General features: G+C 35.6%; 1 protein-coding gene across 3 annotated transcripts in view; it reads left to right on the top strand.

Moving 5' to 3' along the window:
- The window catches only part of LOC123678392 (neprilysin-2-like), a 146,065-nt gene that overhangs the window by 89,760 nt on the left and 34,087 nt on the right, over nucleotides 1-22,218 (top strand). The gene's annotated exons all lie outside the window — the stretch shown is intronic.

Below are 22,218 nucleotides of genomic sequence, written 5' to 3'. Positions count from 1 at the left end.
CGAAGACTGAATTGGTCATGTGCAATGCTGGTAACTGGTTCAGATCAAATGGTCTACTTCTCAATGATAAAAAAACTAAGTCAGTTTTATTCCAAACTAGCCATTCCGGATTCATCACACCTGACAAAATGATTTTGGAAGGGATTCCAATAGAACTTTGCCCATCTATAAAGTTCCTTGGTGTTTATCTAGATGAAACATTAAATTGGACAAAACACATTGAAGAGGTATGCAAATCACTTTCAAGGATATGCTTCTCAATGAGGGTGATATCAGGTTACCTAAATTTTTCCACCATGAAAACGATATACTATGGAGACTTCGAATCCAGAGTTCGATACGGCATATTATTTTATGGTTCCTCAAAAAAGCTGTATGATGTCATGGTTATACAGAAAAGAATCTTGAGGATAATGCTGAAGCTGAAACCACTAGTGTCATGCAGAGGGAGGTTCAGGGATAATGGGATTCTGACAGTCCCAGCGATCCATATTCAAGAATGCCTTTTGTTTCTCCATAACAACAGAAATGATTTCACTGAAGAAGCACCTAAAACACTTCATACACGAAATCTAGAAATAGCATACCCAAAACATCGTCTCTCATCCACTGAAAAAAGTGCTCATTACTCCTGCATAAGGTACTTCAACAAGTTGCATAGGCAACTTGTTGAAGTTGATGTTGAAGAGAAACAAATTACAAGAGATTCAAAAAACAACTGTTCTCCCTTCTTCTGGAACTAGAACCATATACAATAGAAGAATTTTTGAGTTAAAAATTGTATCAAACAGATTATTTTGACGATATCTCGATTCAATGCTTTCACTTGTGAAATTTGATTATGAAATAAATGGCATTTATTATTATTATTATTAAAAGACATCAGAAAATACAAAAAGGAGAAGATTGAGGAGACTATAGAGAATAACAAAAGTATGAAGGTGTTGCGCAGAAGACTGAGAAATGGAAAGGGAGAAATACATAAGCTTAAAAACAAACAAGGTCATATTTCAACAAAAAGAAGTGAGATACTGAAGACTGTGGAGGAATTTTATCGAATGCTGTATAAGAGCCGTCAAAAGGTAGACGAGGAGTACGAGGCAGATTTTTTAACCTCGAAAAAAGGTATTGTCAACCAAGGATCAGAAAAAATACCTGCTATTACTATAGGAGAGATCGAACTGGCCTTGAAGAAAACAAAAAACAACCGATAACCAGGTGAAGACAATATAATGTCGGATGCAATCATAATAGGTGGCCAGAGTTTACTTGAAAAATTAAGAGAACTCTTTAACCTCTGCCTCTTCAATAGTTCAATCCCCAAGAAATGGCATGATTCCATCGTCATACTACTCCATGAAAAGGGTGACACAGCTGATTTGGAGAATTACCGGCCAATAAGTCTACTCAGTCACCTTTATAAACTCTTCACTAGAATTATAACCACATGGCTAGAAAATAAAATTGACCTCTATCAACCTGTAGAACAAGCGGGTTTTCGCCGCGGAATCGAAACAAATGACCACCTCCAAAGTATAAAAACACTCATTGAAAAAACTAATGAATATAATAGACCCTTGGTATTGGCGTTCATCGACTCCCACAAGGCTTTCGATACAGTTGAGTTGAAGGCAGTTATGCAAGCACTTCAAGAATGTAGGATCGATTTTTGATACTCCAAACTCATCAACAACATATATAAAAATGCTTCAATTACGGTAAAATTGTTTGAGACCGCATACCCATTGGACGTGGGGTGAGACAGGGCGACAGAATGTCCCCAAAATTGTTCATAACAGTCCTTGAGAGAGCATTCAAAGAGATGAATTGGGATAAAAAAGGCATTAATATTGACGAAAAATATCTTAATAACTTGCGCTTTGCAGATGACATAGCTCTTATTTCTGATAACCTCGGGGAAATAAAAGAGATGATATCTGACTTGGTGAAGGCATGCGAGGAAATTGGGCTAAAAATTAATATGAGTAAATTAAAGTTCATGGTGAATCTGGTTCCCAGTTCTAACATCGACATCGATGGTTGTGAGGTTGAGAGGGTCGAAGCCTATATATATTTAGGTCACGAAGTTCGTATTTCGAGAGATAATCAGACAACAGAACTGAATAGAAGACTCACTCTCGCATGGGCGGTCTATGGAAGACTAAAGGATATTTTCAAGGGTATTATTCCTATCCACCTAAAAAGAAAGGCGTTTAATAAGTGCGTGCTTCCGGTTCTAACATATGGCGCCGAAACCCTAACATTGACAACTGCAACTGCCAGAAAACTTGAAGTGGTGCAAAGAAGGATGGAAAGGTCTATGCTGGGTGTAACTCTGAGAGATCTCATAAAAAATGAAGACCTACGAAGGAGTACTGGCGTACGTGTTATCACCGTTGTGGCCAAACGTAGAGCTGGGCAGGTCATATCGCACGGATGAGACGAGAACAGTGGACAAAGCGATTGCTGGAGTGGAGACCACGAGCAGACAAAAGGAGTAGAGGAAGACCGCCTACACGATGGACGGACGACATAAAAAGAATATCTAATAACTGGATTCGGACAGCGCAGGACAGAAGCGAGTGGAATAAAATGGGAGAGACCTATGTCCAACAATGGACGCAAAGTGTTGTATGATGAATGATGATGATGATATGGAAATAGAAATAGAAATAGAAATATTTATTCACTATCACAGTCATTGCATTGTACATTACAAACAATAAAAGGAAGGCATGTCAAAAAAAAAAAAAATTAACTTTACAATCCTACATTATCTGAGAATTCCTTTACAGAATATGGTTCCCAGCTTATAATCTGCTTGTAGACTTCCTTTTTGAATGACCTTAAGTTACTAAGTTCTTCAATTCTTTCTGGAAGAGATTGAAAAAGTCTTATTGCCATATAGAACATATTTCTTTCAGTCAGGTTTCTGGAATGCAATGGATAGAAGTATCTGATGTTCCGCCTGGTCTCGTTTTTATTCCTACATTCTTCAAAATAGTGACTATGCTTTAAGAAGGAAATTCTTCTTCTTTCTTCTTCAGCCCCTGTCCATCCATTGTCGGATATAGGCCTCTTCCAGGTTTATCCATGCCACACGATCTGTTGCCAATCTCATCCACTGTCCTCCTGCTACTGTTCTGACGTCATCGATCCATCGCTTTTTAGGTCGGCCCACACTTCTTGTTGTCCCTCTTGGTCTCCATATTATCACCCTCTGGGTCCATCTGTCCGGCTCCTGTCTCGCCACATGGCCGATCCATTGCCATTTTTGGCTTGCCACTCTTTTAATAACATCTGTTACCTTGGTTCTATCACGTATCTGGCTATTTCTAATTCTGTCCCTCAAGGTAACTCCCAACATTATTCTCTCCATGGCTCTTTGTGCAACTCTCAGTTGTTCTGCTGCTTTTTGGGTTATTGCCATGGTTTCCAAGCCATAAGTAAGAACAGGTAGGATGCAGCTGTCGTAAGCTTTTCTCTTTAGGTTGATGGGTACCTCTTTGTCTTTAAAGATATATCCCATATTTCCGAATGCCACCCATGCCAATTGGATTCTGCGTTTTATTTCCACACTTTGATTTTCTTTGCCTAATTTGATTTTATGACCCAAATATATATAATGATCTACATTTTCTATGGTAACATTATCGATGGTTATGTTATTTTCATTGGTGCTCATTATCTTGGTCTTATTTAGGTTCATTTTTAAGCCTATTCGCTTAGATTGTTCGTTGAGCTGATTTAGCATGGTGTTCAGTTCTTGAATGTCTGTGCTCAACAAGACTATATCGTCTGCGAATCTCAGATGATTGAGGTAGGCGCCATCGATGTTTATGCCCTTTTTTTCCCATTCAAGCTTCTTGAAGACATTTTTCAGTGCTAAGGTAAATAACTTAGGAGAGATGGTATCCCCTTGTCGCACGCCTTTGCCAAGTTGTATTTCATCTGTTTTAAGATCGTCATCTATTTTAACGTGGAATGTAGCGTTATCGTAAATATTCTTGATAATGGTAGAATATCTCGAATCGATTCTCGCATCCTCCATTGCTGCTAGAAAAGACCAGGTTTCAATGCTATCAAAGGCCTTCCGGTAATCTACAAACGCCAAATGTAGGGGTATGTTGTATTCCGTTGTTTTTTCAATTATTGTTTTAAATGTTTGCAGATGGTCGTTTGTGTTGAAGCCCTTTCGAAAACCTGCTTGCTCTGTTGGTTGGTAGGAATCCAGTTTTTTAGTCAGTCGATTGTTGACAATCCTGGTGAAAAGTTTATACAGGTGTGACAGCAGGCTTATTGGTCTATAGTTTTCTATATTTGTATGATCTTCCTTTTTGTATAACAGCACAACCTCCGCACTCTTCCACGATTTCGGAATTTTTCCATCCATTAGGCATTTATTCAGTAGCACGCCTATTGTCTTCGTCAATTCTCTTCCACCCATCTTCAGCATCTCCGGTGTTATTCGATCCTCTCCTGGGCTTCTGCCATTTCTCATCTGTTGGAGTGCGTATTTGATCTCTGATGACGATATCTCAGGTATGTCCTCCGAGCCTACGTTTATGATGTGTTTGTGAGGTCCTACTTGTTTTGGTATAGTCGTTTGATAAAGCTGTTCGTAGAATTTTTGTATTTCCCGTTTAATTTCCTGCCTATCTGTAACCATCATTCCATGTTTGTTTTTTATTTTTATAATTTTTTGTTTCCCCCTCGTTTGGTTCAATCTCAAGACTTTCATACTTTTATTTTTTTCTATAGTTTCTAAGATTTTGTTTCTTTTATACTCTCTTAGATCTTTCCTTATTTCTTCTTTTGTTGTTTTAATTAGGTCATTATATTCTGGGGCATCTCTATCGGCTTTTCTTCTCTGCTTTATTAGTTCTCTAGTTTCGGGTTTTAATTTAGTTTCTGATTGTTTTTTTATTTTACTGCATATCTTCCTCGTAGCCTGCTTTATGCCATCAAATATCTCATCTATGTCCTTATCCTGGGTTGTTAGTGACTTTAGTGATTTTTCTAGTTCCTTCTGATAGGTTTCCTGGTTGAGTTGCAGAACGTCTCCTGTAGGGAATGTGTGTCTGGTGAGTAATTTTCTCCTTTCTATGTTGGTATTTATTTGTATCTTGGCACGCACCAGTCTGTGGTCACTTCCTGTGTGAAACTTGTTCAGCACGGTGACGTCGAGGTTTCTAGCCCGGGTGATATCTTCATATAATTCCTCTATTAGTTCGCTGCTCGCTGGGCTTGTAGGTGCGTAGCAGTGTATCAGTTGGATACTATCTCTTTTATTTAATCCTATTATCAGGTATATCACTCTGTCTGATATTGCCTGGTACTTAGTGACAAGGTGTTTGAATTTCCTGTTTACAATGAAAGCTACTCCCCCCTGACTATGATTGCTTTCGGAATTGTTCTGAAACAGGTTGTGCCCAGAGTTTAAGGTTGTCATTTTTTCTCCTTGCAGCCGTGTCTCGCATAGACCTACTATATCCCATTTAATATGTTCCAGTTCTTGTTCCAATTCCTCTAAGTGATCGTTTGCTCTCATCGTCCTAATATTATATGTAGCAATATATATACTTCGTTTCAGTGCTTGTTTATGTTTGTTGCAGTTTGTCGGTTTTTTGCCTCCCCCAGAGTCCGTGAAGCTGCCCGAATTTATATCGGGATGGGATTCTGAGGCTTTAGCTCTACCCATCTGGGGTAATTCTGTTTTAAATCTCGACTCTAGCATGGTTTTTGGAAGGTAAATGGCTATTAAAACGCCTCGCTTGCCGAGCGTGTTGGCGAGTGTTGTTTCGGCCGCCCACTATGGGTACAGACGCCGTTTGCAGCCGCCCACTCTGGGTCAGACGCTGCATGCTAGTTTTGGTCCACCCTTGGTATTTGATTTCCCCGGTACCACACATATCTGTGAGGCATTCCCCTATCCGCCACCTGGGGAGGCGCCCGATGGAGGACTAGCAACCCCTCACGGGAAGGAAATTAGCAGTCGATAAATGTATAGATCATAACATGTTGGTATGTTGTTCTTTTTGAAAACACCACGGCACGACTCTCTGTACCTCAGTCCATACATTGCTCTGATACCCAGCTTTTGAATCAAGAAAACTCGTTCAGCCGACGTGCTATTACCCCAAAGGGAGATACAGTAATTCATTTTACTCTGAAAACATGTAAAATAGACAGTTCTAAGTATGTTAAATTCCACCTTTTTCCTTATTGCCAGCAGAGAGTAAACAACAGAGCTAAGACCACTACACAGTTCCTCACAGTGAAATCTCCACTTGAGCTGGTGATCCACCATAACACCTAACACCTTGCATACGTTTTTAACCTCAATATCTTGATCCCTTAAACTGAAATTTGTTGATAATTCTGATCTTGCTTTACTCTCAAAAATTATGCTCTTGGTTTTATTTGTGTTTATTGATAGTCCATTGTTTTGACACCATTGATTTAAGATCTCCATTCCCTCAGTCAGCCTGGAAATCAGATTACTTTTTTCTTTTGCTGTCACTAAGACGTTGGTATCATCAGCATATATGTAGGGGTTCAACATTTTGTCCTAAAGCAAGGCAGGAAGATCATTTATATACAAAGTGAACAAAAGAGGACCCAAAATACTTCCCTGCGGTACTCCAACATCCTCAATCACGTCCTCTGAAACATACTCAGATGAGTCCACAGAAATTGCTACTCTTTGCTTCCTTCCTGTGAGATAACTCCTGAACAATCAAAGCATAACATCCCTCACACCATACATCTCTAATTTGTACATCAAATACTCATGATTTACATGATCAAAAGCTTTCGACAAGTCAACAAGTAGGGCTGCTGGTATATCTCCGCCTTCTAACATCTCTATAACTCTCTGAGTAAGCTCAAAAATTGCAGTTTCGGTACCCCTATTTTTCACGAAACCATGCTGTGATCTTGATATAATCTTGAACTTGAGTAAAAAATTCAGCAATCTCCTCGCAAGAATTTTTTCGAAAATTTTTGCAAACGCTGTAATGAGGGATATCGGCCTATAATTATTCAAGTCATCTACATTACCCTTTTTATAAATAGGCCTTATCACTGAAATCTTGAGACCATCAGGAAAAATGCCACTAGTAAACGCACAATTCATTATATATGCTAGGGGATCTACAATTTGTTCAATGCAACGTTTTATTACAAATATGGGGATATTATCACAGCCACATGATCTCTTATTCTTCATTTTCTTGATAGTTTTAATAATCTCTGCCCTTTCAATCTTGAACATATGAAAAGAATTAATGGATCGTTTCATATAACTGTCTCTTTTTGCATTTGGTGAAGTCTTAATATCACTTTTGACTGTATTGGTAAAATGTCTACTGAACTCATCTGCCAAAACCTTTTTATTGCAGCTATCAACATTTGCTTTCGATGGAAGATTTAGTACTTTTTTCTTGTTACCTTTCAGTTCATTGATTATGTTCCACACAGCTTTACTTTTGTTTGCTGCATTTGATATAATTTCACCCTAATATTTTTGTTTAGCCTCCCTCAAAGCTGCGTCATATTTACATTTAATTTTCTTATATTCCTTAGCGTATGTGGAATCATGAGTTTTTGCCACAAAAAGAAAATCGAGATTTGTTTTTAGAGACCTAATTAATGGTGATCTTTTTATTTTGTTTGATTGTGGCGTTATTTTATCATCCTCAAGTGGGAAACAAGTCTCAAAGATGGTATTTATATGACCAGCAAACGTGTTCCACATAGTGTTCATCTCGCTCTTGGGCAACACATAAATTTCTGACCAATCAATCTCACCAAGCATCCGCTCTAAATTCTCATAATAACTATCTTTGAATATTCTAACTTTTCTTGTGAGATTGTTATTCAAAGGGGTATTGCTAATTTGGAATGTCATCTTCACACCAGAGTGATCTGATATATGCTCTTCTAATACCCTTGTTACTCCCATCACATTAGATATAACATTATTTATACATGTGCCAGATGTTTTAGCAACTCGAGTGGGTTCCATAGTACCTAGACCTAAATTATAAGTTTTCAATAGCATCAAAAAATTTCTAGAATCTTTGGTGTTCTTTAGGACATCTCTATTAAAATCACCGGCTATTATAATTCTACATTGTTCCAGTAAACATTTATCAAGAAGTAAAACCAATTTTTCAAAAAACAAATCCATATCATTCGCTGGTTGCGAACAAGGTCTATATAAGGAGATAATTATGTATTTAGTGTTTCCTTCCATACATTGTATTGCACAACATTCGAAAATTCCCACAGCACTTATTGAATTAATATCCTCTCGTTGTACGCAGTTTTTTTCATCCCGACTGAAAATTGCGGTTCCCCCATGTCTACCTTTTTCACGACAGGAAGCAGCTTCCAACTTATATCCATCAAACTAAGAGCACGTTCACATGACAAGCGGTCTACGCGCGTTTGAATGAGCGGTGGATAATTGGATACCGTTCACATGGAACGCGTTTGCCTAGCGGTGAACGCTCGTTGCCGAATGTATTCAGTTTGAATTCTACATTTTGGTTTGAATCTGGATTCAGTATCAGATTTAGGTGAGAATTAAACGTTTTCAAGTTTTGATAGGTAATTATAGATCGAATAGTTTCTATTATTCATCAATTAAAACTGATCCTACTTAAATCATCTTCGTTTTGCCGATGACATCGTCCTAATAAGTAGCAACATGCAGGAATTGAGCGAGATGTTGAAACAACTTATTGATGCTCTGAAAAAAGTCGTTTTGAAAATTAATGTTTCGAAGACCAAACTTATCAACAACACCACAGAACACATAAACATTGACGGCACACAACTTGAAAATGTAGAAGAATATATATATATATTTAAGACACTCAATAAGAATCGGCAAAGAAAATCAAACAGCAGAGATAAAAAGAAGAATCAGGCTAACTTGGATGGCTTTTGGAAAGATGAAATATATATTCAGGAATAACGACATCCCAATAAACCTTAAAAGGAAAGTTTTCGATGCCTGCATATTACCGGTAGCGACATATGGCAATAACTAAGAAGACCGCAAACGGCGCAAACCAGCTGAGGGTGATGCAGAGAGCGATGGAAAGAACTATGCTCAATGTCTGTCTTAAAAACAGAAAAAGGAATGAAGAAATCCGACAAAGAACTAGAGTCGTAGATATTATAGCGCGTGTTGCAGAATTGAAGTGGCAGTGGGCAGGACACGTGGCTCGACAGGAAAAAAAAATGTAAATTAAATTCAACACAAACAGCAGCTAGAATACAGTTGTTTAAAGTTTTTCAATAGACTGCCTAATGAAATCAAAGAAATAAATAATTATAAACCATTTAAGAATATAATATTCAATTCATTGTTGAATAATTATAATTAGAACCATATACTTAGTATAGTAGATTTCTGCTGTTAAGTGGTAGGTGAATGTTATTTTGATACTATTTCTCTTCATTTGTATTTGTTCTACGTGTATCTCATGATTTCTAAATAAAGAGCTATTATCATTTTCATGTGGTTACATAATAAATTTTTTTCTTCATCAGCATCTCCTTCACAGGATATGATGACGAGTTCTTCCCAATCCCGTCTCCTTGAGTTTTTATCTGAATATACACTACTTGTCATGTCGCATATTACAGGAAAATTCTCAATTTCATCTATGAATAATTTAGGAGCGTCCGGTTCCATTTTGAAATATTTCTGACCGAACGGATCGAAGGAAAATACGTAAATACGTCTCTGGCATCTATCAGCTCGTGCAAGCGCGGTCATCTGAACGGTTACATTAGAAACCTATGATCTCAAACCGCGAGCCAACGCGTGGTTACTACGGGCAAGCTCTACGCGCGGTCCATAAAAACGCGCGGAGGCATGTGTACGCTTCGAAGAAAATTCATGTACTTGTAAACGCGCGGTTTCAAACCGCGCGTAGACCGCTCGTCATGTGAACGGGCTCTTATACTCTTTCAGTTCTTCCATAGATTTCCAATGTTCAGAGACGCATAGATAGTCAGTGTTTGGCCAGCATTTCCTCCACCCTCAGAAATGAGGTCCCAATACACTGAACTTTCTGATGAAAGATATTTATATCTTTCAATATTGGCTTCAATTTAATTCTTTTAGGATATTTGGTGGTCTGCCCAGCACCCTCCGAAAAAAATTCTTGAATGAAAAGTTTCTGACTAGTACACCCTCCGGCCAGAACTCTGGTTTACAAATATCAGAATAAACTTTCTTAGAGGCCAGACTAATGCTGAATGCAGAGTTATTTCCCTTTGTATTTATCTTTTTGACATCAAATTCATATTTATCATTACTTCGTTTCAAATATTTGATCATTGTTTCAGCTGTCACATCCTTTCCTGCAATTTTACCAACATATTGCCATTGTTTTTTTGAGGCTCCTTGAAAGCCTATATCCTTATCTATTTCTTCAGTAACAGTACATATATTCCTAGTCATATTTTTATTTTTTCCTTTTCTAGCAGACATCCATTGGCCTTCATAGTCATCTGAAACCCCTCGCTCATTTCCACCCATTCTGACGGCCATTGAATCCTCTCTTGCCTGTTTATCACTGGAAAGAACACTGAAAAAATCCCTAACATTCTCTTGCATGTCCTTTTGTAGTATTTCAGTGTTATTTTCGTAATTTTGACTCATACCTGGTTTGTTGATCGTTATTATTGGCTTTTGAATACTTGTCACACCTGCAAACTTGTCCACAATTGTTGGCATTAAACTTAAATTTCACTATAGATTGGTGGTGTAGGATCAGAGAAACAGGAAAATGATACTCTGTTAGTACGCCGACGTTTCGGAAAAATTTATTTCCATCCTCAGGGATCTACAAAATTTACGGAAAACATCATTTGCAACATTGATGAAGGTGTTTACAAAATAAAGGAAAGATGATGAGCATTACTAAAAGTTATTGACTAGAAAATATCACAGAAAGGATGGTCTGGTATAATTTATATATACAAAGAAGCATTATAAAATTTAAAACATTTTTAGTTTAAAATAAGAGTAAAAATAAAAAGTAATATAACACATATAGGTATAAACAAAGTACTTACAAGCTAGACAAATGTATCTTCCCAAAATCATCTTATTAAAATCTAAATCAATTCTCCAATATTTTACGTGTAAAGAAATCATAAAATGTATATTAAAAACCGGGGACAAACAATGCGACCGATGCATAGATAGTATGTCGACAGACGGAGGTGAAATCAAAGGAACAGCGGACTCGAAACAATTAGGGTAAAAAACTTAGACGTATGTATGTGATGCGCTGAAGTAATGAAGTCGATAGGGGCTAGAAATCTTTATTTTGTTCTATTATTATTCCGTAGTTGGGTATTTGTTTTTAATAAGGAAAAATAGAATCGGCTAAGTTGTTGTATGTCAGCTCTAGAATTTACTGAGTCATGGATACTTATTTGTAACATCTCAAAAATTAGCCGATTGCTCAAGTATGGCTCCCTATTTAATATTTTGACGTCTTCAAAATTAAAGTTGTGACTTTCATTCAGGCAATGTTCGGCCAAGGCTGTTTTAGGGTTGGAGATCGGCAAACGGACAGACCTAATATGTTCCTGTATTCTGGATTTCAGATATCGGCTCGTCTGGCCTATGTAGACGCGAGAACAATTTAGACAGCTGATTTTATATACAACATTGGAGTTCAGAAGAGTTGGTGTCGGGTTTTTGACAACACTGAAAAAATTCTTTCCTAAGGTATTTGAACTTTTGAAAGACACCCTGACGTTCTCCTTTTGAATAACCTTGGATAGTCTCTCTGAGAGGCCTTTGATATATATGAGTTTGTTATAATATAAAATTGTATTCGAAGGTCCCTCAGATGAAATGATCTGTGGTAGAGAGGCTAATATTTTGCTTATGAGATGCGCCGGATAGCTGTTGTTAAGTAAGATGGATCTGATCTTTTTCAGGTTTTTTTCATGATACTTTTGTCAGAGAGGTTCAAGGCTCTGAATTTGAGATTTCGTATGATGTTAACTTTATGTATCATGGCATGATGGGAGTGAAAACCTATATACCTGCCAGAAAAAGTAGGTTTATGATACCAATCAACGTATAAGGCATTATCATCCATGCGTTCAACTCTCATGTCAAGGAAATTCAGAGCGCTTTTTGATTCTAATTCTAAAGTGAACTGTAATTTTGGGTGGAAAGAGTTGAAAGTGTCCAACACGAGTTGTTCAGTGTTAACAGGAACGGAAGTGAAAATATCATCGACATAACGTTTGAAAATTGGTACACTGAAAGGTAAGCGAGAGAGACAATAATCTTGAAGTTTTACCATTACAATGTCACAGCAAATCTGCGAAACACAATTCCCCATCCCGAAACCAAAAATTTGCCTATAAAATTGTCCGTTGAAACAGAAATAACTGCTAGTTATCAAAAAATTATATATTAATTTGAAGGTTTCAAAATCAAATGAGGGGTCAGAAACCATATTCCAATACAAATCATTGAAGAAAATTGGAATATGGTTTCTGACCCCTCATTTGATTTTGAAACCTTCAAATTAATATATAATTTTTTGATAACTAGCAGTTATTTCTGTTTCAACGGACAATTTTATAGGCAAATTTTTGGTTTCGGGATGGGGAATTGTGTTTCGCAGATTTGCTGTGACATTGTAATGGTAAAACTTCAAGATTATTGTCTCTCTCGCTTACTTTTCAGTGTACCAATTTTCAAACGTTATGTCGATGATATTTTCACTTCCGTTCCTGTTAACACTGAACAACTCGTGTTGGACACTTTCAACTCTTTCCACCCAAAATTACAGTTCACTTTAGAATTAGAATCAAAAAGCGCTCTGAATTTCCTTGACATGAGAGTTGAACGCATGGATGATAATGTCTTATACGTTGATTGGTATCATAAACCTACTTTTTCTGGCAGGTATATAGGTTTTCACTCCCATCATGCCATGATACATAAAGTTAACATCATACGAATCTCAAGTTCAGAGCCTTGAACCTCTCTGACAAAAGGTATCATGAAAAAAACCTGAAAAAGATCAGATCCATCTTACTTAACAACAGCTATCCGGCGCATCTCATAAGCAAAATATTAGGGGAGTCTCTCAAACCCTCTCTACCACAGATCATTTCATCTGAGGGACCTTCGAATACAATTTTATATTATAACAAACTCATATATATCTAAGGCCTCTCAGAGAGACTATCCAAGGTTATTCAAAAGGAGAACGTCAGGGTGTCTTTCAAAAGTTCAAATACCTTAGGAAAGAATTTTTTCAGTGTTCTCAAAAACCCGACACCAACTCTTCTGAACTCCAATGTTGTATATAAAATCAGCTGTCTAAATTGTTCTCGCGTCTACATAGGCCAGACGAGCCGATATCTGAAATCCAGAATACAGGAACATATTAGGTCTGTCCGTTTGCCGATCTCCAACCCTAAAACAGCCTTGGCCGAACATTGCCTGAATGAAAGTCACAACTTTAATTTCGAAGACGTCAAAATATTAAATAGGGAGCCATACTTGAGCAATCGGCTAATTTTTGAGATGTTACAAATAAGTATCCATGACTCAGTAAATTCTAGAGCTGACATACAACTTAGCCGATTCTATTTTTCCTTATTAAAAACAAATACCCAAGTACGGAATAATAATAGAACAAAATAAAGATTTCTAGCCCCTATCGACTTCATTACTTCAGCGCATCACATACATACGTCTAAGTTTTTTACCCTAATTGTTTCGAGTCCGCTGTTCCTTTGATTTCACCTCCGTCTGTCGACATACTATCTATGCATCGGTCGCATTGTTTGTCCCCGGTTTTTAATATACATTTTATGATTTCTTTACACGTAAAATATTGGAGAATTGATTTAGATTTTAATAAGATGATTTTGGGAAGATACATTTGTCTAGCTTGTAAGTACTTTGTTTATACCTATATGTGTTATATTACTTTTTATTTTTACTCTTATTTTAAACTAAAAATGTTTTAAATTTTATAATGCTTCTTTGTATATATAAATTATACCAGACCATCCTTTCTGTGATATTTTCTAGTCAATAACTTTTAGTAATGCTCATCTTTCCTTTATTTTGTAAACACCTTCATCAATGTTGCAAATGATGTTTTCCGTAAATTTTGTAGAGCCCTGAGGATGGAAATAAATTTTTCCGAAACGTCGGCGAACTAACAGAGTATCATTTTCCTGTTTCTCTGATCCTACACCACCAATCTATAGTGAAATTTAATTTTGGATCACCACTTCAGATCTTGTGAAATTAAACTTAAATGTTTGTTTTTGTTTATACTTGTCGACTTGTTTGACGTCTTTGACATTTCTTCGACAGTAGTTCCTCGCGACTTGTTTGACAATTTTGACATTTCTTCTATAGTAGTTCCTGTCTGTGTTTTCTGTGCTCTGCTTATCACGTTAGCATAACTAGACTTGTTTTCAACTTTTTTTGTTAAGTCTTTAATTTTTTCTTTCAATAACCTCACTTTCTCTATTAATAATTCATTATTCATTCTCAGTACTCCGTTTTTGTCTTGTGTTTCCTTTACTAATTCCTTAAGATATTTAATCTCAATATTTTACATTTCTCTGTTTTCCGCGGACATGACAATGTCAGACCTTTCACAACACTGCACTTTATGATCGTCCAGTATTCTCAAATTTGGCTGCCTTTTAGCACAACTTGCATGAAAAAGTGAATAACAGTTCACACACACGCAATTTGACAACTTTTTCTTAACGCAACATTTATAATTTGCACCATTTTCCGAATTATCAGGAGGACCCGTCTCATACTCAACTTCACCACCTGACGCCATTTTTAATAATATTATATATATACTAACTGACAAAGAAACTGCAACACCCAGAAGGAGCTGTTTGTTTTAACTTTTTTGGTTCAAAAATAGATAGTATAGCATGGAGTCAATGATTGAATCAGGAGAAGAAGATCGTAAACATTTTTTGCTACTTAAAAATTGCAGTCTTTTTTTTAATTTACAAAAAACCAGTTGTGTACGTGGAATTTATCATCAGCTGAGTGAATTTGAAATATATTGAGGGATATTCATGGATTGATACTTGTAACGTATCACTTGTCCATTAGGTACATGACCAATTTATGGGACCCAGGGAGGGGCATAAGGGCCATGGACGTGAACCTTAGGAATATAAAAGTGTATCCTGAATTACCGAAAAGTATGCAAAAATATTTTTTTTTTCCAATACATAGTTTTAGTTATCTGCATTTCGCGTTTTTTAAGTCTGATCGGGGTCCATTAAATGGCGTTAAAAAGATAAGATTTCGTAACTACTACATAATCTTTTGCAACAGTTTTGTGAGTTTACTCAGTTTAGTTTGAGCGCGCGTTAAAGATGGACACTAAAATAAAGAAAAGATATGTTAGATTTGAGTTTTTCTTCGATGAAGGCGAAAATGCAATCCAAGCGGCTGAAAATATAAATAGTGTTTATGGTCTTGATACTGTAATAGCCTATCACGCGCAATTTTTATTCCGTTTCGGTAATCTCTATGTCAGAGATGCATCACGCACTGAAGACCAATTGTCGAAAATATCGACTAAATCATGGACATTGTCGAATCCTGTTTCCATTGCTCAAGAGTTGAAGATTGGACAAAAAGCCGTTTGGAACCATTTGCATAAGGCTGGTCTCAAGAAGAAGCTAGATGTATGACAGCACACAAGTTACCGCAAAAAACCACTTGAACTGAATTTCCACCTGCGAATCGCTGCTGAATCGCAACAAAATCACCCCATTTTTGAAACAGTTGGTGGCTGGTGATGAAAAGTGGCTGACTTACGACAACGTCAAGCGAAAACGGTTGAGGTAAAAAAGCGGTGAGCCGTCGGAAACGGTCAGGAAGGTTTTGCTGTGTGTTTGATGGAATTCGCAGGGAATTATTTACATAAGATACCTGTAAGGCACAAATGTTGACTGTACTGTCAACATTTGGACCATCTGAAGGAAGCAATCGCCCAGAAGCGACCAATAGGAGAGGAATTGTGTTCCATGGGGACGACGTAAGGCCACATACATCGATAGTGACTCGCCAGAGGTTTTTATACATCCACCTCATAGTCCGGACCTGACCCCAAGTAATTACCATCTCTTGCTGTCCTTAGACTTATATAGTCTAGAGTTTCAAAAGAGGCTTGTGAAAATCGACTCTCAATTATTTACCAATATCGACGAGGGCTTCTATGCGAGAGACATACACAAACCTTCAAAATGGCAACAAGTTGTAGAACAAAACGGCGCATATATGACCTAAATCGGATAATTCTAACTGTGGTACCTGAAGACTTGATTTCCATAGAAATATAATGATTTTTTTTCTATACCTCATACTCTTGTGCCCGAGTTTTCTCATGAAATGAATCTACATATATTCATGAAATTGTTTGAACTTGTTTTTGTACTACAAAAATTTTGGAAACTGCATATGAAATGAGTTACTGAAATACATCTTTCCACAAAAAAATACTCGGCTCAGTAGGTACCAACAAAAGATGCCGATATTTTGCTAATCGATATGAGCCGTGACTTTCTATGGCCCCCCTCAGACATCGCCTGGACCCGCCTCTGTAAGACACATCATAGAACCTACTTCGCTGACACAAGCCTGAAATTTATTGCCCTACACCTCTAGTATAATTTCTCCAATATTCTACTTTTGCTCATTTGGGAGACTTTGATCCCTTCTTATGTCACTTTTTTCTTCTACTTCGTTCTTTGAAGAGGTATATCCTCTTGGCTTTCTTTCTTATAGGTTTTTATATTATTTTTCTTAATTCCCTATTCTCATGCTCTTTTAGAGTCTTTATTGTTTTCTTTATTCGTTTGTTAACTATTTCCTCAGTAGTTTCAATTTTCATTTCTTCTCTGATTTGTTGGTTGTTAATATACCAGTGAAATTCTTTGTGATGAATTTTTATTATCATCTGGAATGTTTTGATAGCCCCATTTCAAAATGCTAGCTCTCATAGCCGAACCAGTTATTTTCAATTATCTTAGAGAATCGAAGGAGAAATTTGGGTGGCTGTAATGAAGGAACTGTGATATTTCTCGATTCTTCCTTCATATTCGTGTTAGGTGAAAAGAAAAGTACAATCGTGAAACTTTTAAATTATTTAAGGAAATAAATCGCTTCAAAAATTCCATTTATATTTATTGATATGATTTATTAATAACAAAAAAGTAATTCAGAAACAAGCTCAAATACACTTCTAAATTAATTCTCAGTATAGGTATTCTCATTTCATTAACCTTAAAAAAATATAATATCGGCATAATCTGCTGTACCGTGAGTGAACATTTTTAAGTTGAATCTTTTATCTTAGCACAAAGTCATGGGCGAATTTGGGATGCCAAACTGGACCGGCGAACTACAATATGCGGCGTATATAGGTCTTGTAGAGCGATGCTAATGTGTAGTAATGATACCGGTTGAAGCATTTCTGAATGAGGTAGAGGGACTTTTTGGCTTCGTTAGTTACCTGTAGTATATGTGACCTCCACAGCAAATCAGAATCGATTGAAACTTCCATGTCAGCGTGAGTTGAGCAAGATTTTATTGGGCCGTTCAAGTGATAAATCTTCTTGGGGTTGTTGCTACCTAAATGCAGTGTGATGTACCCAGCTAGGGTAGGTTCGGTCAATCGTCATGTAGTAGATTCTGAAAATTAACTCTTTAAATGAATTGTTATGAAATTCATGATTTTTATGTTCTGGATGAGTTTTTGTTTATTGAATAAAACTTTATTTCTTCCAAAGTGATGTTGAATTTCATTTTTCATATGACCACAATAATTCCCGAACATGTTTATGAAGAAAACATAATTCACTGGATGACGCAAAATTTACGACAAGCGCCCGCTCATGGAAACTAAAAGGGCGCGCCCGCTGGACGGTTAAATGCATATTTCCAAGATAAATTTGTTTTTAAACAAACATGCAGTATTCGGAGAAAATATTTATCCCAAAATATTAACATCTGGTGAGGAAGATAGTCAACCTGAATGAAAATTAATTCTGAACCATCAAACTACCTCAAATTATGAACGAATTGAATAATATTTGATTTCTCAATACGGCATGAAGCAGCGTGACCAGAGTGGAATATGGAAAATCTACTAAATTTGCCACGAAAATCTACCAACATCTTTCTGAAAACTACCTTATATTTAATTGTCGTAAAAATCGTTTCTCTCATGGTTTTTCAAGTGCCTACTGGAATTTTTTTTGGGTAAATATTAGAGCAATGAGGATTTGAATGAAAATATGAATTTCATCATGGAAGAATCCTAATGGAACTTTTTTGCGTATCAATTTATTGGCCCTTATACGGATTAATCTTATTATTTGAATTTTCACTGTCGTTTACCCAACTCTGTGAATAATAGTATTGTTTTTTCATCGACTATTGGCCAACGCGATACTAAACTAATAAAATTTTGAGATTTTATTTTTCACGACCTTTATACGTGCTGCCGTATGTATTTTGTTCGAACAAATACTTCATTATTTTCAACTATAGTATAAAACGAAGAACCAACGATCACATAAGTGGATAAATAAGAGTTTTTGTCCGACCAAAAAAGATTTTACCGATTTGTGTTTCTTTTTCAGAAATTACTCATTTCCATGAAAGTTCTTTTCCAAACTATCTAATAATATTGCCAAAATCATGCAATCACTGACAATGATGTACAAAATACCCAACGAAATATAACCAAATACAAAATTATTTGAACATCAGTGTTCGAGGCACTATATACAAAATACGTTTCGAAATTGAATCTGAAAGATATTTAAGAGAATAGGTTTCGCGGAAATTTTTCGAAGATCTTTTTATTTAATGATATACATACATGATAAATAAAGTTCAAGTTTATAAAAACGATTTCAAGTAACAAAAATCATTTTAATAATTATATTTGATTTCAGTCGTAACTTTCAGAATTAGAATTAATCAATTCGAATCAAAATTTTTAAAATTTTTCGATGGTTTTTTTTTGTTTTTCTTTCAACAATTGAACATATGCTCCCATAGTCTCTTATAACAAAATGAATCTAAATAACTTTATTGATTGAGACTAAAAAGATACGTTAACATTATATATTAAATAAAGTTCATAAATAAACGATTCTATAATGTGAAATGAATATCTATAAATCTGAAATATTCAGTCACTTTAATTTGTCAATGAAATTCTAGTTACACATTTTTTTCCGCTCAATAGTAGAATACCTGATGTGAGTGAGATAATGGTATTTTTTCAACTAAATATTTTATACCACTCGTTACACCATCTGTTTTAAATGAGGTACCCTTCGGAAATTTCATCACATTTCGTGGTTATTCTCAACCCACAGCCACCAAAGAAGTTTTATGATTTTATTATGTTTATGTACGTTCTTCTAGAACCGCGTAGAACCTCGATGAACAATGAATTGATTCATCGAAACAATCTAGGTATCCCAATTCCCAACCGTCTCGGTGAGATTTCTAAAACTTATAAAATCTACCAAAATCTCCCAACTGATTTCTCCCTACAAAAAATTTCATGAAAATGAGAAACATCTACTAAAAAAGTTGATTTTTATTAAATCTGGTCACACTGGTATGAAGCTTCAGATATTGATTCGTATGGTCAAAAAAAATGGTCTACGAACCGTCCGGATTTGCTCCGTTTCCGAGATATGACGAGCGAAGAAGTTTCAAAAGAAACGGTACTTAGTTATTTATAACCTATATATTTTTCTGTTGTTCCTTATTTTTCAGATTGAATAACTAAAAATGAAACTTTTCGGTCTCCTGTATTATCTTGATATCAAGCTTCGTTAACGAGAAAAAAATTTGTTCAACTCATTCTGAAAACTATTCATGGTGTCTATGATATGCAATAGAGTGGCTTCAATTTTTTCTCGAAAACTATGCTAGATATGAAGGATATACAGGAGACGAAAAAGATGTATATTATTAGTCGTTCTATTATCAACAATGTTTAAAAAAACCACAAACAAGTCTGTTGCGTACTGTTTGTTCACAATAGTGTTGACTGTTATATCCACTACCACTGGACCTAAATAATTCAATCTTGTAAGAGCTAAATAATTGCCGTATTACTTTCAATGACTGCAATAAATTTATTCAAATACCCAAGTACCCAATACTTAATATTTCGTAGATCCTTCAGGATACCTATTTGTTGGTATTTACAACTATTTTCTTCACAGTTTGAACATAATTTGTCTGAAACGAATAACCGGGATGGTGAATGAGTAAACAGGTAAAATCTGTTCTCGACAGGAGAGCTTTCCAGATTAGAATTAATGAACATTTGAAGAGTTCTCTTAACTGCAAGAACAATTATACATATTTCAATTCCTTATTAGAATGAGGACATACGTTTAACTATAATATTGAAATTTTACAGACCGAAATTAAAAGTTGAGGCTTGAAATTCCTAGAACAACTAGATATACCTAGATAGTCGTTACAAAATTATTGAGCGCTGAAATTTCGTAATGAATGAATTTATTTTAATGAGATTTCGAAAGAATTAGAAGTCTACTGGGTGTTCAGAATGATAAAATTCATTGATGACGCATTCAAAAGTTAATATTGGACTATTTCAACTGGTATACCCTAAAATTCATTTTCTCATTCAGTAGACAACTTTTCAGATTTGCTACTACTAAAATTTGCTACCTGATAAGAAAATACAATACATGTTATACCATTTGGAATAAGCCTGATAATAACGTTTGAATGAGTCATCAATGAATTGTCTCAGTAGATTTTCCAATGATTATCAAAGAGTAAGTACTAGCCTCCATTTGTCTGAAATTCAATTCATAATATCATCTATAGGAATCCATTCATTTTGAAAACGTCATTTCTTCCAAAGCCTGTTCCCTTTATGAAAAATCAGAATATTTAAAAGAAAAGTTTGATTCATATTAAATCCTGGGTTAATTTATTCCATTTAATCTGGAAATTCACATTTGCACATTGCATTTCATTTACACATCGTTTAGACACGTTATGTAATTCGAAACAATTAATCAATGTAGATCTAATGGAGCCTAATGATACTGTGAAAATTTGAAAATTTCAGCCCTTCATCGTAAAGAGCATCGCCATCGCGCCGCCAATGGTGAAACAGCCTGTCTCATTTCAATTCATAAGAAATAAGCCATCGTTTCATTCCTATGATTCTCCAACAATGCATAATAATTTTTGTGTTAGCAAAATAAAATAAAATACATTTTGCAGACGTGCCTTATCAGGATCGGAAACAGGCCTGATTTTTTTAAAGAATTAATTTCATAATTGTCTATTTTTATTGCCTTCAGTAACTGAATACATCTGTAGACCCGAATAACAGAGTTAGATAATGTTAAGGGGTTGGTATAAACGATAAATAAATTTTCGACGTCTTATGATGTTTCATGAGATAAGTGCAAAAAAATTCACTCGGGAATTTTGTTTGTATGTATCTATATTTCGGGATTCTAAAAATACAAGCCCGAATGAAATAAACCTGTTTCGCATCTGGGAGAAACTTCATTCATCAGATGGAAAAAATTATAGAAGAATTTGTGCACTCGGGTTCACCAATAACAAACAGGGGTAATAACATCAAACGTGTCGACGGGCAACAGTAAGAGCGGACAGCCGTATTTACATCTGAAATGCAGTTGAAATATTTTTACCTATACTGAATTGAAGATAGAAATTTCTCAAAATGGAAATTATTCGGAGAAATAAATGTGATAGAGAAATTGGAAAATTTATCATTATATTCATCAATATATTATATCTGAATCATTCTTATTTTTGTAATCCTGAACGTAGAATCACATCAATATATGAATTTAATGTGCAATTTCGAATTTCAAAAATTTCAAACGATGGTTGTTTGAAATAATATCAGGTCAAACACTGTAAAAAAATATCAGATTAATATTTTTTCTAGGGAAACACTTCACAGAACTATTTTCGTACTTTATTTAATGAAATATATTTCAATAAAAATACTAGCAAGACATCTATTATTCATATATAATCAAATATTTTATGTTTAGAATCGCAAAATGTTCAAAAATCTGTTATTTCAAGAAATC

The sequence above is a fragment of the Harmonia axyridis genome, chromosome 4 (assembly GCF_914767665.1).
Source record: "Harmonia axyridis chromosome 4, icHarAxyr1.1, whole genome shotgun sequence".
Classification (NCBI taxonomy): Eukaryota; Metazoa; Arthropoda; class Insecta; order Coleoptera; family Coccinellidae; genus Harmonia; species Harmonia axyridis.
This window is presented reverse-complemented; position numbering and strand designations above follow the sequence as displayed.